This window comes from Quercus lobata, chromosome 9, assembly GCF_001633185.2.
Source record: "Quercus lobata isolate SW786 chromosome 9, ValleyOak3.0 Primary Assembly, whole genome shotgun sequence".
In the NCBI taxonomy this organism is placed as follows: domain Eukaryota; kingdom Viridiplantae; phylum Streptophyta; class Magnoliopsida; order Fagales; family Fagaceae; genus Quercus; species Quercus lobata.
In genome coordinates this window covers 43,808,398-43,816,401 of record NC_044912.1, presented here as the reverse complement: position 1 = coordinate 43,816,401, position 8,004 = coordinate 43,808,398, and positions in this window count along the sequence as shown.

Below are 8,004 nucleotides of genomic sequence, written 5' to 3'. Positions count from 1 at the left end.
TAAGCATATTGGCCCTAAGTGTCATTAATTCAAATGCTAGATTACTATGCCGAACAGCACTTATCAATACAGAACAGCGCCTTTCTCTTGGATAAGGGATTATGGCCCCAAGTATTGTACTCTAAGGTCGGCGGTATGGCACCAGACCGACTCAGTAGACCCATCATAATGTCCTTTCTTTTCCTGTCTAATGGGAGTTTCAGCCCTAAGTATCTTTTGTTTGATTCAATATTATTAAGCCGGATTGTTTTTATAAGCGCAGAGCAAGATCTTTCTATTAACTGGGACTTTGTTCCTAGACATCGGCCACAGTTTAAAAAAAAAATTTTCATTCACAAGATTGTATGTCTATTCATTGCTTTATCATTCCGGAAATATAAAGATAGAGTATGTGAAATAAAGTGATAACAATTTTCATTAATACAAAGATGTATTACAACGTACAAAGAAGGGCTTAAACAAGCCTATACAAAAGGTAGATTGCCGAAACAATAAAAAAAAAAAAAAAAAAAAAAAACAATACATTAAGTAAACGGTCAGGTCTCTTTTTAAACTCGTCTCCGAAGTCCTTCCAAACTCTGCCTCAGTAGCGCCCATATCGAGAGAAGGACCTTCTTCAGAAGAAGATGGAGGAGATGAATGAAGAAGATGGAGGAGATGAATGAAAAGAAGGAGGAGAAGAAGAGAGAAGAAATGAAAGGAAAGAAAAAGAAGCAAAAGAGGGAGAAAGAAAAGCACCAGGATGGATCTGGTGGAGGAAAGAAGAAGAAAGAGAGGCAAAATGAGACACCGGTGAACGAAGAGAGGAAGAAGCAGGGGCACTTGGTCCCTGCCTCAGTCCTGACTCCTAGCACACTGGTGCCATGTTAGGTATGCTCATGAGAGAGCGGTTGGTACTGATAATGGGTGTCCTCGACTCAGTCACGCCGGAAGTTTGACGTGACGAGTCCCTGCTTCGGATTTTGGCTGAAAGAAAGGTGAGTTTGATTTTGAGTCTTCGCCATCCCTGCCCTGACCGAGCCATTACGAGCTTTATTGGAACGTGACGTTTACGGGAGGGGTATGGTTCCTTCATTACTCGTTGTTATGGTAAAGCGTATCACGATTTAGTGTATAAACTAGTGGGTAAAATAAACTCTAGGGGAGGCCAAGTATTTCAAATCTTAGAAGGATGAAAAGGGACTCTTTACAAAAACAATAACCTCCTACCTTCCCTCTTATACGGAGGGTGGAGCGGGAGGCATTTAATAGGTTCAGATCTCCAAAGGAATCTGCAAACACAAGTATGTCGGTTCCACTTCTCCACCTCATCAAAAACGGTCGAATTAAAGTAGTCTCGTAAATAGAGGTCATTAAAAACGCGTTTTGGATAACCAAACGACAAGAACGCATCAGGAGTAAAATCAAAAGACTGTCTCGCAGACCGGTGCGTTTCCTGGGTAGATGGAGAACCGCCAGCATTAGTGAAAGGCCGAATTAAATGAGCCATAACAATAGCTCGGTATTACCAAAACCCCCCTTTCCAACTAAAAAGTTGGATAACAGGGTTTTGAGGGGTTATTGTGGGGCCCAAATAATTTATGGACCTGGCCCATTTACCCGTGAGGAGGCCAGAGGCCCAAGTCGAGGAAGGTTATGGCCCAAGCTCGGCATGATAGCCTTGGGATTCAGCCGAGGACAGTTCAGCCCTCGGTAGACCCAAAGTCCCACCAGAAAGAGGGGTAAAAACGGTATAGGATTAAAACTAGGAAGAAAAATCTAAAATATCTAGGGAAAGCTACCCTTACTGCCATTCAATACTCTGAACCTGACAGAGCCGTATTCTTTGACTTTATCAACCACCCCCAACGACTTTGGGTATGGGCTGATGGGACAAGTATCAGTCTTGGAAAGATTGATCCTATACGTGGACGAAGGACAATGAACGCAGACAGATATAAAAGGAAAAGTAAGTAACCTAGAGAGGGGGCTGGGAAAAATGGCCAAAAACCAGAGCCTCCCAGCCCACCTCCAGGAGAAAGATTCTAGGGGTGAAGACAACCTAGCCACGAATGAATACCATGAAAAACCCACCGCCTGGCGACCAAGGCCTAGCCTTTCAAACCCACGCTCTACAAATGATATTGTTTGGGCCTTTTTACGTGCGAACTCGATACTGTTACGGTCCGCCGCGAATCGTGTCCTTACAATAAATATAAGCAGATGCATATTAAAATTTATATCTAAATTTAATAGTACTTATTTTTTTTTTAAATTATAATTTTTAATAAGATAGAACATGTGATGATTTTTGTTGAATAGATATATAATTGTTTTTTATTTTTATTTTTATAGTTCATTAACATTGGATTCTTAGTATTTTTTACTTTTTTTTTTTGAAATTGACTCTTAGTTTTTTGTATTTATTACCTTATTTGGCACAAAAATTTAAAAATTTAAATAGACACATTATACAAAATTAGCTCACAATTAAAATATAATTTAGAACCTAATTAAATTTGCTATGAGCTTTAGCACAACCTTGAACGGTTGAACACTTGAACCTTCTCTCTTTCTTCCCTTTTTTTTCTTTTACTTTTTCTTTTCTTGGGCTCAGGAAAATCAAAACTATACTCAATGAAGGATGTCATGTGGAGAGAAAATCAAGTCCTTTTACTTAATTATTATTATTATCTTTTTCCTGAGTTTTTATTGACTTATTAATCCATTTACCATGATGATGGACCAAATCCCCTGTTAAAACCGTGAATCTCATGGCAAATGAACAGTTGAGCTTTCTAACTAAATCACGGCAAAAAATCTGCGAGGGGCCACAAATCCTTTATCCGTACCAATTGGGTCATGTCGAGTGTACGATTGCACATGCAAGTGAAAATGACTCCCAATTTTGTTTTCAATAGACAGTGGCCATTGATTATCAAAAAAAAATAGACAGTGGCCATTTTGACCTTTTAACTCTCTTATCAACATAAAATACTCAGAAAAATGATGTAATTTTGTTGAAAATTTGAAAGTTAGACATAAAGAGCAGGTCACAATTAATCCCAAATTTGAGTGGCAAACGAAGAAAAAGTCACTTTCCATTTGTTCTTTGTCACCACTCACCATTACCTACATGCAATGTGGTCTAAAGTGGCCACAACCACAATAATGATTAACATAACTATTGATTTCTATTTAAAGTTTAAAAGGTCTAACCCTTTATTTTCCAAAAAAAAAAAAGGTCTAACCCTTTAATTTGGGGGGAAAAAAATAAATGAAAAAAGGCCAATGGTGCATAAAGAAAGATATAAGTAGGTGTGGCAATATGTGTTTGCAGGTTAGGTTCGTGTCGTGTTAAGTAATAAGTACTTGGTTATATGGGTTGACCTGAACCCAATCTCTTTAGTAAATGTGTCAAAAATCCTTAATCCTAACGCGATTCATTTATTAAAAAGGTCAACTCAACATGATACATTTAACCCATTTAATTAACAAGTCATGTAAATGTCAATACAAATTATCCGTTTAATAACCCAATTGATTAATAGGTCATACTTGACCTGAATAACCTATAATCAATTTCTTTGACATTCTAGCCATCCCCCTCAATCAGTTAGACTCACAAGACTCCCTGATTTGGACAGCAAATAAGAACCATAGTTTCACGGTGAGATCAGCCTATCAAATAGCCCAACAACTGAAGACATGATCAGGAAGGCCTGAGCACTCATTGGCACGTGCCCATAATGCAACCTGGGGAAAAATCTGGAAGCTCAAAATCCCCCCAAAGATTCGGACATTTCTATGGAGAGCATGTAGTAATTGTCTGCCAACAAGAGACAATCTATGTAAGAAGAAGATACAAGTCGAAGCAACGTGTGAGTTCTGTAGAAGTGAAACTGAAACAGTGGCGCATATTCTCTGGACGTGCCCATTTGCAAGAAATGTTTGGGCATTGGTCAAGGGTCGGATCCAGAAATGTAGCAATGACACTGAGGATTTCTTCCTCCTCTTTAAACACCTACAGTACGTACGTGCTGGATGATGAAGACTTGGACAGATGGGCAGCCACGGCATGGGCCATATGGACCTCAAGAAACAAGTTTTACTTTGAGCACATTCAACTTGAGCCAAAGTCTATCTTGGAGAGGGCCACGAGTCTGATAACGGAGTACCAAGCTCTTTTGGAAGCAGGGTAGGGATAATCTATATAAAACACTACTCAAGGATTTTGAGATTGTTTTTCTGTATTGAAAATATTGATAGTCAATGGGGATATGTCTGAGATGTTGACAGAATCCCCCAAGCCCAAACATTTCAGTTTTGGCACTACCTGTATAAGTTTCAGTTTGTTAATAAAAAATTTCTACCATTCGTTCAAAAAAAAAAAAAAAATTTCTATATATCTAAAATTAAAATACAATTACAGTCATAAATATAGTAATAAACATATTATTACAACAAAAAATTAAGCAATAATAACAAGATAATAATAACAAAATTTAATACCTTTATAACTTAAACGGGTTAAATAGATCATACAAGTTCACATATTGAATATGAACACGACTTGTTTATTAACAAGTCAGCTAAGTCGACCTGAATATGACCCAAACCCGTTTAGTTTCAACCCATGACTTATTTATAAACAGGTTAGTCATGTCAGGTTCACAAGTTGTGTCAGATTTTGCCACCTCTAAATATAAGTAGTAATAAGTACGTTACATTCGTTAGGGACATATCAATTCTTTTTATTTTTTGAGAATTAGGATATTGTCACAGCCTATTTGATAAGGCATTTCAAACACACTTTTGAGCATTTTAAACATATTTACACATTTTTTCACCTACATGTATATCAAAAACACCCAAACAACATTATTACTCAAACTCCTTTACCAAACACCCTCGAAGTTCTAAACATTGTATTCTTTTTCTCATAAAAAAAAAAAATTATATTCTAAAAGTGTGCATTTTTATGGAATATTAAAAAAAAAAAGTGTGCGTTTATATAAGCATGCTGTTTTTTCTTTGAGAGAAAAATAATCACGCTGTTGATTTGCTTACTTGCTTATTTGTTGACTGCTTGGGCTTTGAGTTGACTCAAATTAAACATTAAGTCTAAATACAAGTCAAATTTTACAATTTTATTCACAACTATTGAGTTAACAAGTTATAATTCATGTATAATGAAATTGAGGCTAAAAGTGTTCATTTGTGAATCTTATGAAAAAAAATTGTTATGTTAGTATTATTGTTCGATTGAAAATGGATTAAATATTTGTCTTCACAATAATCTTAAAGCCTTAAAATTCATCATTCTTAGGACTTTTTTTTGTTGTTGTTGAAGATTAATCATTCTTAGAATCTTAGTTGCTTAACTTGTTTGCATTATAGTCCACTTAATTTGAAATGAATCCATTTTATGATTCATATAAAGAGTTGCATATTAAAAAATATATCTAGTGTTATATCATTTAAAATTTTATATAAGATGACACTTTGTATATTGTCAAATCTATCTATAAAATTTATTTCTTCTCCTTTTCATGCTCACATGAATATCTTTTATTTCTTTTACTTTTGACTCACTTCTTAAAAAAAAAAAAAAAAAAAAAAATCACCATCAACTCATTTTCTTCTTCCCTAGTTTGTTTTCCTTTTATGTTGTTGGTGAGATAACACTTTAGGTAGTCTCGAATTAAGTAGTTAATATAGCATATGGAGAAACTACTTAACATAAAAGCTTAAGCTAACAGATAAGCTCTAATTGACAAGTGAATTTTTGATATTGCTAATCAAGGTGGGATGACTGGAGCTTTAGAGACGTTATGCAGACAAGCCTATGGGGCAGAGCAATATCAAAAGCTAGGAATTTATACTTACACTGTCATTTTCTCTTATTCTAGTTTGTATCCCAATATCTATCCTATGAATGTTCATAAATAAGCTACTAATACTCATAGGCCAAGTTCCTTCAATCTCACTTATAGCACACATGTACTCCATATATATGCCTCATCCCTAACGTGTTTTCATATGCTATACTTCCATCACTAATTCACTAATCACTACTTCCAGACTCAAGAATCTGATCCTTTTAAGGCTCTTTAGTTCATGTGCAACTCTTTGTTTCCATATTCCCCTTTGTTGGGCTATAGTTTCTAAATTAAAGTTAGGAAGTATTGAAGTAACAACATTCATTGTTTCATCATATGGGTTGAATGTGTTCTTGCTTGGGATACAGTCCAAACAAGAGTCCATATCTTATAACACGGATTTATGCAACCCTTCTCTCACATTGGGTGAGTCCATCCACATATTATGAGGAGGTGTTCTATAAATCCACTTCATAAGATGCAGACATCTCTCATAAAGAAAGAGAAAGAACATTCTTATGTCTCATGTGAGTAATTACATGAATAACAACAAAAATATTAAAATTTATTTACTTTACCCTAAAGCACAAGGGATAAACTATAATATTGAAAAAAGCACTAAAGGTAAAATGGATTAACCAAAATGCAAGGAATAAATTGTATTTTATAAAATAATAAAAATAGGACTAAAACTCATTTTACATTCTTAAACCTTGGATTAATTGTCATTTCAATTATTTAAATTGTGGTTTTGCTAATTTAGTAGTTTGCTATCTTTGTTAATGCCATCCATCTGTGTATTACTACTAGAAATCTATTGTTAGTAACTCTAAAAGCTTTTTTTTTTTGGCTTATTGCTAAATTTTTTTTGCTTTTGTCTCAGTTTTCTTACTATTTAAAAATAAATTAACTTGTAGTGTTTTATCACACATTTAACTTAAATATTATAAGAAATTATATCTTTTAGAATGAAATATAAGAATCCAGTTTTATTTTGTACTTTAAAAAGTGCGACTTTAAAAGGAAATAAATGAAAAGGTTAAAAAAAGAAAGAAACAAACAGACCATAAAGTTTTTTATTTTATTTATTTTATAATTTTTATTCAGCACCTTTTTTTTTTTGAGGAATACACCCACGCACAAATGATGTAGATAAACAAAGTGGGAACAAATGACGTGGTGAAGTTCGACCATAAAGTCGGAGGAATCTTTTGTATTAAATGATTATACATCATTTATAAAAAAATTTAATAAATAAAAGATATGTGTGCAAAAATAATTATTTATTAACACATGTCTTTTATTTGTTAGTGGGGTAATTATTTTTTGCAGACATGCCTCTTATTTATTGAATTTTTGTATCGCTAAAATGATATTATTTGATACCAAATACTTTCTCGGAAGGAGGAGTGGCTCACGAGCAGAGCTTGTTCCTCCTACTAGCTAGCTATCCTTTATATTATAATTATTGTTTTTATTTTTATTTTAAATTTTTTACCAAGGAATTGGTGTCCTATTTTTTTTTTTATCAGACTATTTCACTTCATTCTCATGATATATCCCTAAAACCCTATGTAAAAATAGTATAATGAATTGAACCTATAGCCTTCAAGTCATTTTACACTATTTCAAAATAATTAACTCACCATTCGGATATTGACACGAGGGTTTACTATTAGTATAGTTTTTCATTATGATTTCATTCTTTAAGAAATAATTTTCAAATCTATTTCAATTGGAATAATATAAAATATACTTAATACTAACCTTATCACACACGTTACATGCATTCTTAAGGGTTTTTTTATTTTATTTTATTTAAATTTCATGAATTTTCATTTATCACAACTATGAGGTTATACGTTCACCAATCATCAAAAGAACTGGGAATGTGGTGAGACTCCGTGCCCAAAAAAAGAAGAAAGAGAAAAAAAAAATACCCATACTTGATAATGACTTCAATATTATTTCGGTGTTTATTTTCTTGTGTTAGGACTCATCTCACTTTTGACTATTTTCGTAATTGACAAAAGCAGAAAATTCATCAGACAAATGTATAAACATTAAATTGGGATGAATGAAAAATTGTGAATTTCAAAAATAAATAATAGAGGCTGGCAATGAGTTTAGTATAAGTACACTG